At 45.2% G+C, this 18241-nt stretch overlaps 1 long non-coding RNA gene across 2 annotated transcripts in view; it reads left to right on the top strand.

Annotated features, from left to right (window-relative positions):
- The window catches only part of LOC132386916 (uncharacterized), a 61211-nt gene extending 57700 nt beyond the window's left edge, over nucleotides 1–3511 (top strand). For both annotated transcript variants that reach the window (XR_009509709.1, XR_009509708.1), the window contains one exon: nucleotides 2675–3511. This is a non-coding gene — a long non-coding RNA (uncharacterized LOC132386916). The remainder of the gene's footprint in view (nucleotides 1–2674) is intronic.
- The last annotated feature ends 14730 nt before the right edge of the window (nucleotides 3512–18241 follow it).

Below are 18241 nucleotides of genomic sequence, written 5' to 3'. Positions count from 1 at the left end.
TCTCCAGCATAAGCTTAAATCATTTATGTAACCACCAGCGGATGAAATCTCCTCACCTTCATCTAAATGACAGCGAATGCAATCAACTCCCCGTCTTTATCGTGTTCCAGAGAACACAGAGTAGAGGTCAGCATTGAAGAGAACGGGTGACAGCAGCAGATGCTCCAGGACATGCACTCAGTGGCCACATTATTAGGTACAGGAGGTACATGGTAAAGCGCCCACTGAGTGTAGTATTTGCTATTTTGGTCTACGGCCAGTAAGAATTATCACATTATTTTTTATATAAATATTACCGTCAGATCTACCTCGTCTTCGCTGAAAAAACACATGCAGAATAATCGAGATCGCAGATCCGTAAAGCCGCGCGATTTCAGTGGTAATATCGATATGGTAGAAATATTAGAAGTACTGCCGTTACAAGTAGGATTAATAAAACACCTTAACATTCCCGAATACAGTCCCTGTTCCTACCTGCTGCTGGACTCCTGGGTCTGGTTTCAGTGAATCCGAGTATCTGAATTTTATGTCACTAACAGTAAGTGAACACACCCTGAGCAATGTTCAGTTGATAACACGCTCATAAACCTGAACTTCAGTCTATTCAGCATGTAACGCTACACCTTGTTCCACAACGCTTGTGTTAAACCACACAAAGACTCACCTTGCTTGAATGAGTCTTTCAAACTTGTGGTCCGAACTAGAATTAATACTTCAGTGCGCGACATTTTACCACCTCCAGAGAGGAATCATAACCCGCATCCTGGTTCCGTTCGGCTGGTGCCGTCGCTTTGAGTTATTGTTCACCTTGGGACCAGTTTATTGTCAGATTATAAACTCCAGCGACAGCTCAGGGCAAAGATCGCTGTGGGTTTATTGCACAGAGTGAGCAGAAGCAAGGGCGCTCTTCACTTTGATGGAATATTATGCATTTGGAATAATGTTCTCTTTTGATCAGCGGACATTCCCTTTCTACAGATTTAATTGTGCCCCCTTAGCCTGGGCTTGCACTGATTTTAAGTTGGCCAATTTAAAATCCATCTTTAACAGTTGCCCGCAGTTGTAAACTTCGGGTAATGAGCAATGGGGAGAGACTGTGGCGAGATTGCTATCTCCCAGAGATAACTACGGGTCAAAGTCGACAGCAAGATATGGATGCCCTTCTCCTTCAGTGTATTTTTCACTTACTGGAAGCAAATTGCAGGATCGCAGCGCCATCATTTGCATTTGAGACCATTTCCCGCTGCTGAATTTGCCTGACATCGCATTTACTTTGCACATACATCAATCAGTGAACGATGGAAAAACTCGAAACATTAAATTCACGGGGTCTCTTATTTGTCGGAGGTTGTTGCTGACTTATTGAATTAGTAGCAGGATGTTCGGCTATTTTTATTTGAAGAAAGAACAAGCAGGACAGAGAGAGGTGACTACGTTGATGTTGTGTACTTGGATTTTCGAAAGGCCTGTGACAAGGTGCCACACTTGAGGCTGCTAAGCAAGCTAGGAGCCCATGGTATCACAGGAAAGATTCCAGCATTGATGAATCAGTGCCTGATTGGAAGGAGGTCTTCTGGTCTTACGGAAATGCAGCTTCCCTGGAGGTGGAGGAAAGAGGCGGAAGAGGCAGTGGGAAGACACGGTTTGTCAGCTCTGAGAACGAGTTGAATGTACCATAACCTTCAGGGTGAATCGGAAAACCATCTGATGGAATTGGAAATGACAGAAGCAGGGGAGATGTGATCTCATGTGTTGAGGGCAGGGGTTGTGTCTCCATCAGACCTTCAGTAAAATGGTTCAAGTTACAATTTGCAAGTAATGTGCAGGTGAAATCATAGTGTTTGGGACAGGTTTAATCACTGATTCTGACCCAGCGAGAGGGTTAGTTTTGCTGTAAGGAAGCAACATTAATCGAAGTAGACACAGGAACTTCATCAATTGACAGTTGTTTAGCTGAAGTGTCCGAACTGTATATTACCTTGACAGAAACAGATATTCGCAGTGGTGACAAAGGGATTCAGTTCAGTCTGGTTTATTTCAAATTGGAATGGGATGTGGAGTTTTGAAATCAATGCCTTGTGGTGCCACCATCTTTAATTCAGCGTGTTCGGAGCGGTGGATCACACAGCACGGGAACAGCCTTTGGCTGTCCTTAACTGTTCTGACCATCCACTCACTGTCTACACTGGTCCCATTTATCAGCACTTGGTTCATAGCCGACTGTCTCTCGGCAGTTTCAATGTTCATCAGGATTATTCCCTGTATCACGTCTTGAATGACGGATCAAGATGAGGTACTAGCCAGTTCTCCCGGAGTTTGCTTGTGGCTAGGCTGGTCACAAGTATATTGCTCAAGGGCCCAGCAATCTCTTCACTTGCCACTCTTTGTAACTTGGGGTATATCCCATCAGGGCCTGGAGACGTATACGCCTTAATGCGCTCTAAGAGACCCAACACTGTCTCCTCCCTTACTTCAAAATGCCTGTGTATACTTGTACTCTCCGCACTGATCTCCCTATCCTCCTTGTCTTTCTCCTTGGTAAATACTGATGTGAGTTACTCATTAAGGACCTCACACACATTCTCGACGGCTCTGTTTGATTTGACCTTCCTGAGCTTTACATACTTTTCCTTTTCCTGATTGACTAAATTCATCACTTCTCACGATATTTTAGGTTCTCTGACGCTGCCAATCTTGTCATTTCGTCATACTGGAATATACCCGTCCTATACTCGGTGCAGATGGATTATAAACACACTCCCTATGTCAGATGTGGACGCCAGAGTTACGAAGAATGAACAGCTCTGATGGGCAGAAGGGTGCAGAGTTGCCCATGACCCCCCCCCCCTTGGAGAATCACAAACCGTTACTGTTGCTATCCTGCTAATGAGAGAGAGAGAGATGTAAGAGAAAACATGCTAAAATTGGAACATCTGCTACAGATAAGAGAGATAAAGCAGGGGAGTGAACTTGTTGATCTACCATATTATGACTTCTGAAAAACTTATGGGTTCTGAGAGTGTTGTTCACCTTGTACCATCCTGTTCATTAAAATTCCTCAGTGGACTGCCGCAGTGGGCTGGTTTGATGGACACAGTCATTCAAAATTGATGGACAACTGAGACCACGTGAGTAAGGATAAAAGTGAGTTCTGGGGAGACACCCCTCAGGCACACCAGGAGAAAAACTATTGAGCGCTGCTTGAGTGTTGGAATCCACGTGAAGGTGTGGGGCATCGGAGACCGAACAAAGGATCGGTCAGTTTAACCCACAGCTTTATAGCAGGGCCGGTGGGGGCTTGTGTGTGTGTCCACTCATGCCAGAGTGACGAGTCCACCACAGGAGAACGATCTAGCTGAAGGACAGAGGGGTGATACCTGAATGGCCACAACACATCGACGGATCAAGAACGTAAAGGAAGGTTTGCCTGCCTGTAGTTGTTACATCTTGCTCTCTCTCTCTCTCCAACAATTACAACACAACGACCAACATCTACCTCAGCATGTGTGAACTGAACGGAACCTTATATTGACATTTGACAATTCATTATCCACTAGACATTGACAGAGCTTGTTTATTATTGATTATTATTATACCCACACTTTTAGGTTTAGTTTTGCTAACGTGTATTATCAATATATTTGCATTATTGATATTGATTTGTGTATCTTACTAATAAACACTATTTGAAAATAGTACCAGCAGATTCCAACGGATACTTCCTTCTCTGCTGGTTAGACACCCAGTTAAGGGGCACGTAACAAATTGGGGGCTCGTCCGGGATTTATTTAACAAATAGGGAGCCAGTGATTCGGGGTATATGTCCATTATCTGTTCTGGTTGCGTAGGTAACCAGACGGGAAACCAGAAGAGATGGAAATAGACAAATTTATAAAGAACCCGACTTTGGGGGCATTGGAGAATGCCGGGAAGGTTGTTTTGGAGAATGTTGCGAGACGATTAAATCTCTCGGCGGTGGTCTCATTTTCTCAGCCGCCTTTCTCGACATGCTGCGAGTGATTGCGCATGCGGGAGAGATCTTAGAATTTAGGGCCGGGTCTAAAAGTTAATACACTTTTTGAGGATGTTGGTTTATTTGATATATGGAGGGACCTTTTCCCCGTCAGAAGGGATTACATTCATTATTCTGCTCCTTATTCTGTATATACCAGAATAGATTTTCATAACATTTGGAAAAGATAAAGACAAAATAATCACCTGTGTAATTTGAACAATAGATGTAAGTGACAATGCACCTATATATTTATCTGTTGATTTTGACCTACAACCAAAGAATGCTATTTAGAAACTAAATTCAAGTCTACTCAATGATCCGTACTTTGAGAAACAAATTAAAAGAGAAATTGGTCTCTACTTAGAGTTCAATGATAATGGAGAGGTTACACCTCTAAATTGATGGGATATTCTAAAGGCTGTCTTAAGACGGAAAATTACAGCGATATCCCCATATAAGAGAAAAAAATAAGGAATAAAACATCGGAGGAATTACAAAATAGGCTGAAGGAATTAGAGAAAAAGCACTGATTGAATTTGGCACAGGATACATTAGTGGAAATTCTTTAAAAATAGGAATGAAATTAATAGTTTGGCTGTGCAAGAAATCAAGAAAAGAATAATGTTTCTGAAACAGACAATACATGAAATTCGATCTAAGTCTACTGGCGTGGAAACTGAAAAAAAAAGATAGCAGAAAATACAATTCATAGAATTAGAGATCCAAGAACAAAAATGTTTAAAAAAAGCTAAGTGAAATTCAAGAAGCTTTTGAAGGGTATTACAAACCGCTATATTCCAGAGTTCCAGAGGGAAGCATAACCCAAATGGACACCTTCCTGAATTCTATAGAGTTACCCACTTTAAGCGAAGAACAAAATAGAACGATGACGGCTGACATAACTGAAGTTGAATTTAAAAACTGCAATTAGTAGGCTTAAGTTAAGCCAGTCGCCAGGATCAGATGGGTATACGGCAGAGTGGTACAACGGATTTAAAAATGAGTTAATTCCTGTTTTACTCCCCACACTGAACTGGGCTATAAAAAAGGCACAAATGCCACCCAGTTGGAAGGAAGCGATAATCTCAGCTATACCGAAAAAAGGCAAGAATAAAATGGAATGCAGGTCATTTAGTCCAATATCTACTTTAATGCGGATTACAGATTATTTACCTCCATCATGGCCAAACGATTAGAGGAGTTTCTAACCATACTGATACGTGACGATCAGACAAGCTTTATCCGACAACGTCAAACACAAGACAGTATACGAAGGACACTTCATTTTATGGATGACATACAAAAAAAATCGAAGCAATAGTGATAAGCGTGGACGCTGAAAAGCATTTGATTCGGTTAATTAGAATTTTCTTTACAGAGTTTTACATAGATTTGTTTTCCAAGACACAATTGTTAAAACTATACAGACACTCCATGATAACCCTACTGCTAGGATTAAAATCAATGGATATTTATCAAATAGTCTTACCCTAGAAAACAGCACGAGACAGGGTTGTGCATCGTCACCGCTACTCTTCGCGTTATATCTGGAACCATTAGCTCAATACATCAGACAAAATGAAGATATCGGGGAATTACTATTAAAGGGACAGAGCATAAATTGGCTTGTTACACGGATGACATTTTGATCTATCTAGGGCAACCAACATGCTCTTTACCTAATTGTTGCAGTCCTTTGTACAATATGGTCAATTATCAAGATACAAGATCAACATAGATAAAACCTAATTACTTTCATATTACTATAGCCCAGCAAGAGAAATTGAAAGTAGATATCCCTGGGCATGGCAAACAGAGTCTTTCAAATACTTTGGCATCATTTCGCCAAAAGATTTGGCAAAATTATCAGAATGCAATTATCAGCCTTTATATAAAAAATAAGGAAGAAATGGCTTGATTGAACCTGATTCCTTTTTGCAGTCTCAGTTCAAGAACTGAGTCTATTAAAATGAATATACTGCCCAGACTGTTATATCTCTTTCAGACCCCACCAATAGAGAGTAATTAAAATCAATTCAATGAATGCTATCTGGCAGGGCAAAAAGCCTCGGGTTCGTCTCAAAACTTTGCAATTAGCAACGGAAAAGGTGGGATGGAGCCTACCTTCTCTTAGAGATTATTATTTTGCAGCACAGTTGAGAGCTGTAATATGTTGGTGCAACCCGTCATATGACGCTCAATGCAAAAACATTGAGGAGAGAGTACTGCCATCCCCATACAAGCAATTTTGTCTGATAACAACCTGCAGAAGTATATAAATACTATTGAAAACCTATGGGTGAAATTGAATCTTAAAATATGGAAAACTACTATAAAAGAATATAATCTAGATGGAGATATTGTAATTCTTAAATGGTGTGCGTATGACTCGGATTTTACGCCAAATAAACTGGATGCTGGATTTAAGGACTGGTCAGATAAAGGAATAACAGTTCTTTGCAACATAATGAAAGAAGGAACACTGTTCAGTTTTGAAATGCTTAAAGAGAAAGATTTATTAGAAAACAAGGTTTTTATCGGTATTTACAGATGCGACAATATGTTAATAGGAAGTTTAAAAATGTAACCAAGGCTTGTACATGCTTGATAGAGCTACTTAGAAGAGCATATAATTCAGATAACGGTAGTAGAATCATTTCAAGTATGTATAAGGGTTTGTCAAATGTTAACACACATTCTACTTCATACATTAAAACAAAATGGGAGAAGGAAGGAGGGATAATTATATCTGATGATGAATGGACAATAACATGGAGATATAAATGGAAGTGTACCAGTTCACAGAAATGGAGGGAGTTCGGATGGAAAAACTTAATAATGTGTAATCCCATTATGATAGTAACCTCCCTGTTTGCTATAGAAATTGTGGAAATCAAAATGCAAATCAGTATCATATTTTTTGGGACAGCCCTGTTATCAAAGACTATCGGAGGGGGATACACAATGCCCTACAAGACATCTTTAAATGTGAAATACCCTTAGAGAGTAAGAGCATATATTTTGGGTATATACCTCAAGAATAGTTGAAAAGAGATAAATATTTAATGAATATACTGTTGGTGGCTGGTAAGAAGACTCTTACTAGGAAATGGTTATCACAGGAGAGCCCAGCTTTAAATACATGAATGGAAATTACAATGGACATTTACAAAATGTAGAAGATAACAGCATCTGTTAATCATAAGCTGGAACAATTTGATTTATACTGGGAAAAGTAGTTTAACTACATAATGCCTCATTTTATTCTCACACAGTAATGAATATATTGTACAAAAAAGATTACTCCTTACTTGTACATAGTTTTCTGTTTTTTCCTTTTGCATGTTTTTTATTTCCACTCGTTTCTATGAGTGTAAACCTCAGATAAATACTTTGTGGAGATCTGTGACATATATGATTATATGATATATATGTACAATGTGTGAAATGCATCTTATGGAAATGTTTGCTTGATGATGAAACTCAATTTTAAAAAATTACAAAAAATTAGAAAGAGCCTTGGATTAAAAGCATCATATGCCATTGGAATGCACTTTGGCATGGTCCAGTAAGGGAGACTGTGAAAATTTAAGGACTTGAAAGAATCACAGATAGTGTGGAATATTTCCCCGCCTAAACTATACGGGCGGTAATAATTGCCTTCCTCATTTGAAATAACCTGTGAGCATCCGTGGTTTTCACAGCTTCTTTACTACACAACCAACGCGGCTTCAACTCCTACCGCTAACTGCAAGGAGTACGTACATTCCCCGGCGGCTGCGCCGCTTTCCTCCCACCGGTTGGTGGGTCAATTGGTCGCTGTAAGTTGTCCCGCGATTGGGCAGCGCAGCTCGAAGGGCCGCCCGGCCCTATGCTTAAATAAATAACTCGACAAGCTGTGGGTCCAGAGCACAATTGGATAGTACTGGTGGTTGTCTGAGGTCCGAGTCCAGTGATACGATCAGTTGTCCGAAACTGCGGTCATCCTTGCTTGCAGTGGATGACCATCAGGTCTGGGACCCGGCATGCCCTGCGCTCTCCAGGGACTGCTGCAACTCCACCTTCCTGGCCGATGGATCTCACTATAGATCTCACACGTACATGTGATGGGGCAGAACACGTGGAAACCCGCGAGGAATCTCTGGGTTGCAGGACAAGTTATTTAAACTTCGGTTGCAAGCTATTAACATTACGAGATCGCGGTAAACGTAATAAAAGTAGTTAAAAATACGATCCAATTAAAACAATAACCAAATCTGTGAAACGTACTAAGAGCTCCCACCTGAATAAATCATTTTCATTTTTAGAATCTTTTCATTGGTACATGATCTTCTACAGCTGTATAATGTTACAAAACATCAACAGATTAATATGTAGACAATTAATAAAGCTGAAGAAAAATAAAAGCTGATCGTAGTACATACAAATGGAATATATATTTTTCGGAAAAAGATTGAAAAAAAGAACCCCGTCTAACCATCGTCTCAGTTTTATAAAAATTAATGAAAGCAGAAGACAGAAATGCCGCCATTGTAAGGTTATTAAGAATAGGCTGAAATCCAGAGAATTCCTGAGGGTGAGTGAGAACCGGGAATATGTAATTTGGAGATAAGACCGTGAGGTCAGTTTCATCAACAGTGGGCAGATGAAGAGGCGAGTGAAGAGACTGATCGGTTGGGAAAGAAGCGCAAAAGCCCACGACGCGCTGCAGAACCAGCAGCATTGAGCCAGTACAGAGCCCAGAGAGCAGGTCGCTGCATTCACCGAACGAGCGAAAGACAAACATTATGATTACAATTCAATCGAAGTGAACTGTGCGGAGCTCCGAAGCAAACTGAATGACTATGAAAAGAAAACTAAGCAGGGACTTCAAAGGGGCGGGGTCCTGCCGGTGACGCTTATAGTGACACCACTTTGAAGCTCTAGCCTGAGAATACACCCGACCCCGCAGCCCCCCCCCCCGACCCCACCGTCGCCGGACCAGACCGAAATTCCGAATTATTTCAGCCCGCACTTGGGCAGTCTCCCGAGACAGTGACACCATCCGAACTCAGAGGAATTGCAGGCCAGACATGACGTGGGCACTACAGCGACCCCTAGCGCGTCAGGTGAGGAGGACAGCGATAATACAGTAAGACTGACAAACGTGTCATAGCTTGCTTGAATACAGACCAAGAGAGTGAGCACACCCAGGATTGAAGGTGAAACTGTTGTCAATCAATGTATTAACAAGCTAACACCAGTGGTGGCAGTTCTAACAGCAATTGGCTAGATGATTGGCAATCTCCTGAGAGACTTTCAGTGCTCAGCCGAATCTGTGGCTATTGATGAAGAAGAACTGAAAGTGTTTCAAACATTTAAACCGTCATTGTCCGCACCTGAATTAAGATTCACTGCTACATATAAACCATTTATCCGAGATGTTAACGATAAACACATGATGGAAGTCACACAGAAAAATATAGTCTGAGACCCTGTGTCCATGGATGTTGCAGAAATCTGCTGTCTAACACAATATAGCTTGACATCTCACTAGGCGGCAACATCGTCCGTTTGCTTCTCATTTGGCGGGTATTTTCTCTCCATTTATAGTCAACCCGTTCAATTCGTCTACATTTTATGACCCTGTATTCTAGATGCCATTTCTTTGCCAATTCTCATAATCTGTCTGAGTAGTGGTGCAGTCTCTCTAATTCCCCAAAACAAAACATCAGCCGATTCACTTCTGACTCTTCCGCTTGTTGTTTCATCAAAGAACCCCAACAGATTTGACAGGCAAGATTTTCCCCTGAAGAAATCATGCTGACTAAAGCATATTTCACCATGTGTCTCCAGGTAACCTGAGATCTCATCCTTAATAATGGACGCCAACAACTTCCCCACCACTGAGTTTAGACTATCTGGCCAAGAAGTTGCTTTCTTCTGCCTCTCTCCCTTCCTGAAGTCTGGAGAGCTGACCCAGAGATTCTTGATAAGAATGCCTCCACAATCTCTCCGGCCACCTCTTTCAGAAACCTGCGGTGTCACCATCTGGTCCAGGTGGCGAGCCTCCCTTCAGACCTTCAGGTTTCTAGGAACCTCTCACTTCTAAAGGTGACCACTCATTTCATGATCCCAGACACCTGGAACTTCCACCAAACCGCTGGTGTCTTCCACAATGTAAAACATCGCAAAACAATTTCTCACTTCTCACTTCCGCTATTTCCTTGTCCCCCATTGCTACCGCTTCAGCATCTTTTTCCTGCGGTCCGATATCCTCTCTCACCGCTCTTTTACACTTTATGCATCTGAAGAAACTTTTAGCATCCTGGTTAATTTTATTGACTGACGTAATTTCGCATTCCACCTTTACCATAAGTAATGACCTTTTCAGTTGCCTTCTGTTAAGTTTTAAAAGTTTTCCGAATAATCTGACGGCCCATTAATTTGGCTCTATTATATGCCCGCTGTTTCTTTTGTGTGCTGCCTTTGACGTCTCTTGTTGTCTACGTTTCTGTCACCTTTCCTTTAGAATAATTCTTCCTCTTTGGCATGTATATACCCTGTGCCTTCCGAGTTGCTCCCGGATAATCCTGCCATTGCTGCTCTGCCGTCACCCCTGCCAGTGTTCTTTTCCGATCAATTCTGGCCCAATACTTCTCATGGCTTTGTAATTCCCCCTAACTCCACTGTAGTACTGACTCATCTCACTTCAGGTTCTCCTTCTCAAATTTCTGAATGAATCCGAATTGTGATCACTCACCCCTAAGGTTGCTTTAACCTTAAGCTCTCTAAACAATTCTGGTTCGTTGGCGGGCAGCATTGCGTAAAACACCAAGACATTCTACAGGTATGTGAAGAGCAAGAGGATGAGATGTAAAAGAATAGGACCTATCAATTGTGACATTGGGAAAGTGTGTATGGGACTGGAAGAAATAACAGACGTACTTAATGAATTCTTTGTTTCAGTATTCACTATGGGAAAGGATCATGTTGATTATAGTGATGACTTGCAGCAGACTGAAAAACTTCTGCGTGCAGATATTATGAAAGAGGATGTGCTGGAGCTTTTGGAAGGCATTAAGTCGGATAAGTCGCCGGGAGAGAATGAGATGTACCCCAGGCTACAGTGGGAGGCGAGGAGGGAGATTGCTGAGCCTCTGGCGATGATCTTTGTCTCATCAATGAGGACGGGAGAGGTTCCGGAGGATTGGAGGGTTGCAGATGTTGTTCCTCTATTCAAGAAAGAGTTCAGAGAAAGCCCAGGAAATTATAGACCAGTGAGTCTTACCTCTGTGGTTGGTAGGTTGATGGAGAATATCCTGAGAGTCAGGATTTATGAATATTTGGATAAGTATAATATGATTAGGAATAGTCAGCATGGCTTTCTCAAGGGCAGGTCGTGCCTTACAAGACTGATTAATTTTTTTGAGGATGTGACTAAACACGTTGATGAAAGTAGAGCAGTAGATCCTGTGTATATGGATTTCAGCAAGACATTTGATAACGTACCCCATGCAAGGCTTATTGAGAAAGTAAGAAGGCACGGGATCCAAGGGCACATTGCTTTGTTGATACAGAACTGCCTTGCCCACAGAAGGCAAACATTGGTTTTAGAGGGGTCATATCCTGCATGGAGGTCGGTCACCACTGGAGTGCCTCAGGGATCTGTTCTGGGAACCACACTCTTCGTGATTATTATACATGACCTGCATGAGGAAGTGGAGAGATTGGTCATTAATTTTGCTGATGACACAAAGGTTGGAGGTGTTATGGATAGTATGGAGGGCTGTCAGAGGTTGCAGCGGGACAATGATTGGACGCAAAACAGGGCAGGAAGTGGCAGATTGAGTTCAACTAAGGTCAGTGTGAAGTGGTTCGTTTTGGTAGGTCAAATATGAATATAGCATTACTGGTAAGGCTCTTGGCAGTGTGGAGGATTAGCGGGATCTTGGGGTCAGCGTCCACTGGACGCTCAAAGCAACTGCGCAGGTTGCCTCCGTGGTTAAGAAAGCGTACCGTCTGTTGCATAAATCGTATGATTGAATTTAGGAGCTGAGGGGTAATGTTGCGGCTATACAGGACCCTGGTCAGACCCCACTTGGAGTACTGTGCTCAGTTCTGGTCGCCTCACTACAGGAAGAACGTGGAAACCATAGAGAGGGTGCAGCGGAGATTTATGAGGATGTTGCCTGGATTGGGGAGCATGCCTTATGAGAATAGGTTGAGTGAACTCGGTCCTTTCTCCTTGGAGCGACGGAAGGTGAGAGGTGACCTGATAGAGGTGTACAAGATAATGAGAGGCATTGATCGTGGGGACAGTCAGAGGCATTTCCCTGGGCTGAAATGGCTGCCACAAGTGGGCACAGGTTTAAGGTTTTAGGGAGGAGGTACAGAGGGGATGTCAGGGTAATTTTTTTAGTCAGAGAGTAGTGAGTGCGTAGAATGGGCAGCCGGTAACGGTGTTGGACGCGGATAAAATCGGGACTTTTATGACACTTTTTGATAGGTACATGGAGCTTAGAAAAATAGAGAACTATAGGTAAGGCTAATAATTTCTAAGGTAGTGACCGTTGTGGGCCGAAGGCCCTGTATTCTGCTGTCGGTTTTCTGTGTAGCTTTGTCTCTATCACGTGATCATGGCAATCCAACTCCGTGGACCAGAGCGCCGCCCGCTGGCAGAACAACAGCGGTGCATCACAGCAGAAGACCTCCGCTCCTTTCAATGCTTGACCTGCCGCTGCCCACGAGGGCAATTAGCGGACTGGTCTTCACTGCAAGACCGTTGAAGTTCAGGAAGCGGGATGTAATGATAGACTTGCAGAGGGTGAGGCCACGCCTGGAGCACTCAGCACAGTTCTGGGCCCACTGTTTGGAAATGATGGGCAGTCTTCACTTGAGATGAGGTTATTGCGGCTGCTCTTCAGGCTGAGAGGCAGCGCTATCACAAGAGTGCAGAGGGTTCCCACAATATTCTCCGGAGTTTAAAAGAATGAAAGGGGAAGTAACTAAAATAAACAACGTCCCCAGGAGACAACGGCCCTGGGTCGCTCAGCCATGATCGTGTTGAAAGATTGATGGGCCGAGCGGCCCGCTGCTGCTCTCTGATCTGATAGTGCGTGCATTCAGTGGTGTGGGTCAGTGCACGGAGAGCGGGGGTGGGGGGGAGTGAACGGCACTGGGCGATGGGCCGAGCTGCCTGCTACTGCTCTCTGATCTGATAGGGCGTGCATTCAGTGGTGTGGGTCAGTGCACGGAGAGCGGGGGTGGGGGGAGTGAAACAGAGTCTGTGAAGGACGTTGTTGCGCAGAGGAGAGAGTAAGCAGAGCGGTGAGAGAATATCAGACGCTGAAGTGAGGGTGGGGGACACATGCTGCGATTTCAGAGCGAGGAGCATAAATCACATGCAGAGTATGCAAATGGAATAAAGGGAATTACAGAGGCATGAGAGAGGAGCTTGCCCAGGTGGGTTGGAGGGGGATGCTGACGGGGGTGACGGCGGAACAGAGGGAGGTGCAGTCTGTGGCAATAGTTCACAATTGGCAGCACAGAAGCGTCCCACTGAATATGCAGGGGAGGCACCCGTGGCTGACAAGGAAAGCCTGGGACGACTTAAAAGCCCAAGGAAAGGACGTACATGGAAACAAAGGGGAGTGGACATTTGAACGACTGGGAAGCCGTGGAAGTCCAACAAGAGGCAATTTTTATTAAAACGGCTTGTTCCTCTCACTGAGCGTGCTCCCTTCTCCTTCACATATCGACCCTCCTGCCATCGATGCCGCCACCTCCTTTCACTAACCCTGCCCCTAATCTATGAGTAGATCACACAGTCCACTGTCCCCTCTTGTAACATATCGCCCTGCTGCCGGGAGCAGGCCTGGCCTCTTCCCAGCTGTCCCCGCGCGGGGCGGTGGAAATCGCGTCGCCCGAAGGCCCTGGTTCTCCTTTTGTAGATACACTGTTCTTCCGTCAAAAAGTCCTAGGGATCTCCGAAAAGTGAAGATATTTTTATTCCGAATAGTTAATATTTTCCGAATATGTAATAGTTCACAAAGCGCAGGACAGATACGTCCCGCTGAAGAACTTCTCAAAACGCAGTGTAGGCCACCGTGGCTGAGAAGGGAAGGTGAGGACGGCAGGAGAGCCCAAGGAAAGGACGGAAATGGCAACAAAGGGGAGTGGACAGTTGAATGATTGGGAAGCTGTGAAAGTCCAGCAAGAGGCAATTGCTATGAAAGGCTGTAAGTCATGAAACAGTGAACTGTGAAGGCTAACTCGGCAATAAGATAAAGTGGCATACCAGAAGTTCATTTTTCAGTTCTATGAAGAATAAAAGGGCGTTGAGAATTGATATTGGACCATTCCAGAATGATGCTGCTGAGGTAGTAATGGACGACAACGAAATGGCGGATGAACTGAATGGGGAATCCGCATCAGTCTCCACAGTGCAAGTCACTATCAGTGTGCCCGAACCCCCGGAGTGCGATCACTACTGCAAAGGAAAAGGTGCGAGTCAAACTCGAAGGCCTTACGTCACCGGAACCAGATGGACTACATCACAGAGTCCGGAGAGAGGTTGCTCATAGTTACTGAATGCATGGGTCATGATCTTTCCAGAATCACTCGATCCCGGCATGGCCCAGGAGGACGGGAAATTTCCAGCTGTCACACCACTGTTTAAGGAGGCAGGAGGGCAAAAGAGAGGACATTGCAGCCGGACCTCAGTGGCTGGGGAAGTGTTGGGAGTCCATTATTTAGTGCGAGGTTTTGGAGACGAATGATAAAATAAGCCAAAGTCAGGATGTCATCTGTGAAGGGAAATCTCACCTGACACAAAAAGTGCAAAACTTTAAACGGCAAAACGTGTCGGATTGAATACGGCGTTGGGAAACGCATGATAATGCATTTTGGTAAAAAGGAACAATTGTGCGGACTGTTATGTAAATGGGGAGGGACTTCAAACATCAGAGGTGCAGAGCTTGGGTCTTGGCGCAAGACTGCCAGCAGGCTGATTCTCTGAAAAAGAGGGCAGGTGCAATGTTGGCGTTTCTCTGAAGTGGAATAGGATGTAAAATGGAAGAGATGTTCTGGAGTTTTATCAGAAACTCGTCAGGCCACACCGTCTGTCAACAGCTTTCGGGCCTCCTGTCTCAGAAAGGATGTATTGCCATGCGACAGAATCCAGAGGAGGCTCGCGAGGATGGCTCCGGGAACGAAGCGGTTAACATGGGAGGAGCGTTTGGCAGCTTCGGGCCTGGACTCACTGGAATTTCGAAGAATGCCGGGGGTCTCACTGAGGGGCCAGCCTTTGGGAACAGAAGTAAGCAGGATGTTTCTAGTCAAACAACGGTGACTCTGTGGGATGCTCTGCCACAGTCTGCGGTGGAGGGCAAGTCCGTGGGAATACTGGAGCGGGGGTTAATAGATGCGTGATGGCACGGGGCATCACGGGATATGTTGAGAGGGCGGGTGTATGGAGGTGAATGGGATCCGGTATCAGCAGTGATGAAATGGCGGTGAGACTGGATGGCCTGAATGACTAACTCTACCCCTATGTCTTATCGTCTTTTCGTCTTCCCACACTGTGCCTAGAGACGCGGAGAGGGGTAGGGAGCTCCAGCTAAGATGGGCTCAAAGAGAGAGTGAGATTCCGGAGGAGGGAGTGAGGAAGGCGGAGTGTGAGAGGAGGTGCAATGTGGGAGGAGGAGGAGAGGGAGATTGACGCGAAGAGGGAAGGAGCGAGGGAGAGTGAAGTTAAAAGGAGAGTAGAGGGAGGGTTAGGAGGGGGAGGAAACATTAGGGTCTCTGACACGATTGCAAACGTTCTGAAAGATTCCGAACTCCGGGATCTCTTGTGGCGAGGATGGGGAGAGAATGGCCGGAAATTGTCTTACCGTCCACCTCTACTGCTTAATTTCTCGTCTCCCTGGCGACCCTCCCACCGCAGTCTCACGCCCTCGGTCCCGCGCACCCTTTCTGTGTATCCCACCCGCCTGAATCTGTGTCCGTCACTACCCTGTTCCAAGATGTAACCCGATAAATAACTAAATAGCTGTTTGTATGTCGCGATGAGAGGGTTAAGGACAGATTGCTGCCTCCCATTCAAGACACCGCCTCCTCCCACCGGTTCCTCCCAGTGACAGAGCCGCTAGCCCCCACTGACCCTGCCACCACCTTCCACTGAACCCACCATACCCCCATGGTTTCCGCCTCGCTTCCCACTGGCTGGCGTCCCCTATTCTCAGTGACCCTGACCCTGCCTCACACTGATCCCGTCCCCGACAACTTACTGACCTCGCCCTTCGTTCCATTCACCGCCCCACCTCCCGCTTACCCAGTCACTTCCTTGCACTGACTACGCCCCTCCCATACTGACTCCGTCCTCTCTTCCCGCTGGCTCCGCCCACTCATCTCAATGGCCCCGCCCCCTCCTCCCACTGAACATGCTCCCTTCTCCGCTGCGCATCGACCCTCCTCCCATCGACGCCACCACCTCTCTTCACTAACCCTGCCCCTAGTAGATCACCGAATCTACTATCCCCTCCTGTGACATATCGCTGGGAGCAGGCCTGGCATCTTCTCAGCTGTCCCCGCGCAGGGCTGTATTTGCGGATGTAAACGCTCAAAGTACCGATGACTCCTTGTTCGTTGAACGTCTTTTCTCGTTTCTGCCTGACTTGAATCGGTATTCCTTAGTGATGGGTGGAGATTTTGATTTTTGGCTTGACCCTATATTAGACCGCTCTTCAAGTAAAACCCCTGTCACTAATAAATCAGTCTTACTTTTTAAATATTTTTTTTTATCTCAATGTGGTATTCTTGACGTGCGGCCGGTTTCCTGCTAAAAAGTCCCCAGTTACTGCATCTGCGAAAAGTAAAATTATTTTTTTTTGAATACTTTGGAAGTCCGGAAGCCAGAACGAAATCACCAAAGAGGTGTTCTGAAACCCGAAGCTTCCGATCGCAAACAGTGAGGCGAGAATGTATCTGCCAGATGGATAACTTTCAGGCAAAGGAATCAAATCAAGCTGAGAAACAGTTTAAGTATGTCTTCGGCATGGCTGATAGGAATTCAATCCTACCTGCTGGAAGGAGCACCTGTTAGTCTGGACAGAGTTTGGGTAAGCGCCGAAGACAGGAGGGTAAATAATGACTGACCAACTTCAATACGTTCAATGACTTGTTCAACCTCCGTCGTGTAACTGTGCTGCAAATTCTCTGCTCTCGCGATAATTCACAGTAAAATAACGATCTGGTTATTTTGTCAACCAGCTTTGTAATTCTATGTTCTATCAGACCATTTCAAAGAACGTTGTTAACAAGCGAAAGGACTGACTGCCAGCTAGTCTATGATAAATATGCCTCACCGACGTGTGTTATTTTATTTCTAGAGCAGCTTCAGGTTTGCCTCCACTTCAGAGATTCAGTGCGCGCGTGTTGTGGTCACCGGGCAAACAGATTGTCCGGCACAAGATCATTGCTCACACAGGCCATGACAGTTTAGAGGGGTCATCGATCAGCCTCGACCCGTCTCGCTGGCAGCGTGTTCCCCGCACCCACCGGTCTCTGCGTGACACAAAAAAACAAACAAAATCTACCCCTGGCAACACTCCAGCCCCTCAGTTCCCTCCAGTCCCGGTAATCAAAGGTCACGTCTTACCCTCCTTCCCCCAAAGTGAAAAGCGCTGGCTCACTCAAACGCTCCTCATACACAGAACTGCCGCTCCCTGGATTTACGTGCAATGTGTGTTTGCTCTAGCCTTCCTCTCAGCTTGAACTAGTCTGGCCATTCTCCTCGGACCTCTCCCATTGAAAAGGTGTTTCTCCCCACAGAACTGCCGCTCCCTGGATTTACGTGCAATGTGTGTTTACTCTCGCCTTCCTCTCAGCTTGAACTAGTCTGGCCATTCTCCTCGGACCTCTCCCATTGAAAAGGTGTTCCCCCCCCCCCCACAGAACTGCCGCTCCCTGGATTTACGTGCAATGTGTGTTTACTCTCGCCTTCCTCTCAGCTTGAACTAGTCTGGCCATTCTCCTCGGACCTCTCCCATTGAAAAGGTGTTTCCCCCCTCCCCACAGAACTGCCGCTCCCTGGATTTACGTGCAATGTGTGTTTACTCTCGCCTTCCTCTCAGCTTGAACTAGTCTGGCCATTCTCCTCGGACCTCTCCCATTGAAAAGGTGTCCCCCCCCCCACAGAACTGCCGCTCCCTGGATTTACGTGCATTGTGTGTTTACTCTCGCCTT

This window comes from Hypanus sabinus, unplaced genomic scaffold, assembly GCF_030144855.1.
Source record: "Hypanus sabinus isolate sHypSab1 unplaced genomic scaffold, sHypSab1.hap1 scaffold_1389, whole genome shotgun sequence".
NCBI classification, from domain to species: domain Eukaryota; kingdom Metazoa; phylum Chordata; class Chondrichthyes; order Myliobatiformes; family Dasyatidae; genus Hypanus; species Hypanus sabinus.
The sequence above is the reverse complement of the archived record's forward strand: the minus strand, read 5'-3'. Positions and strand labels throughout refer to the sequence as shown.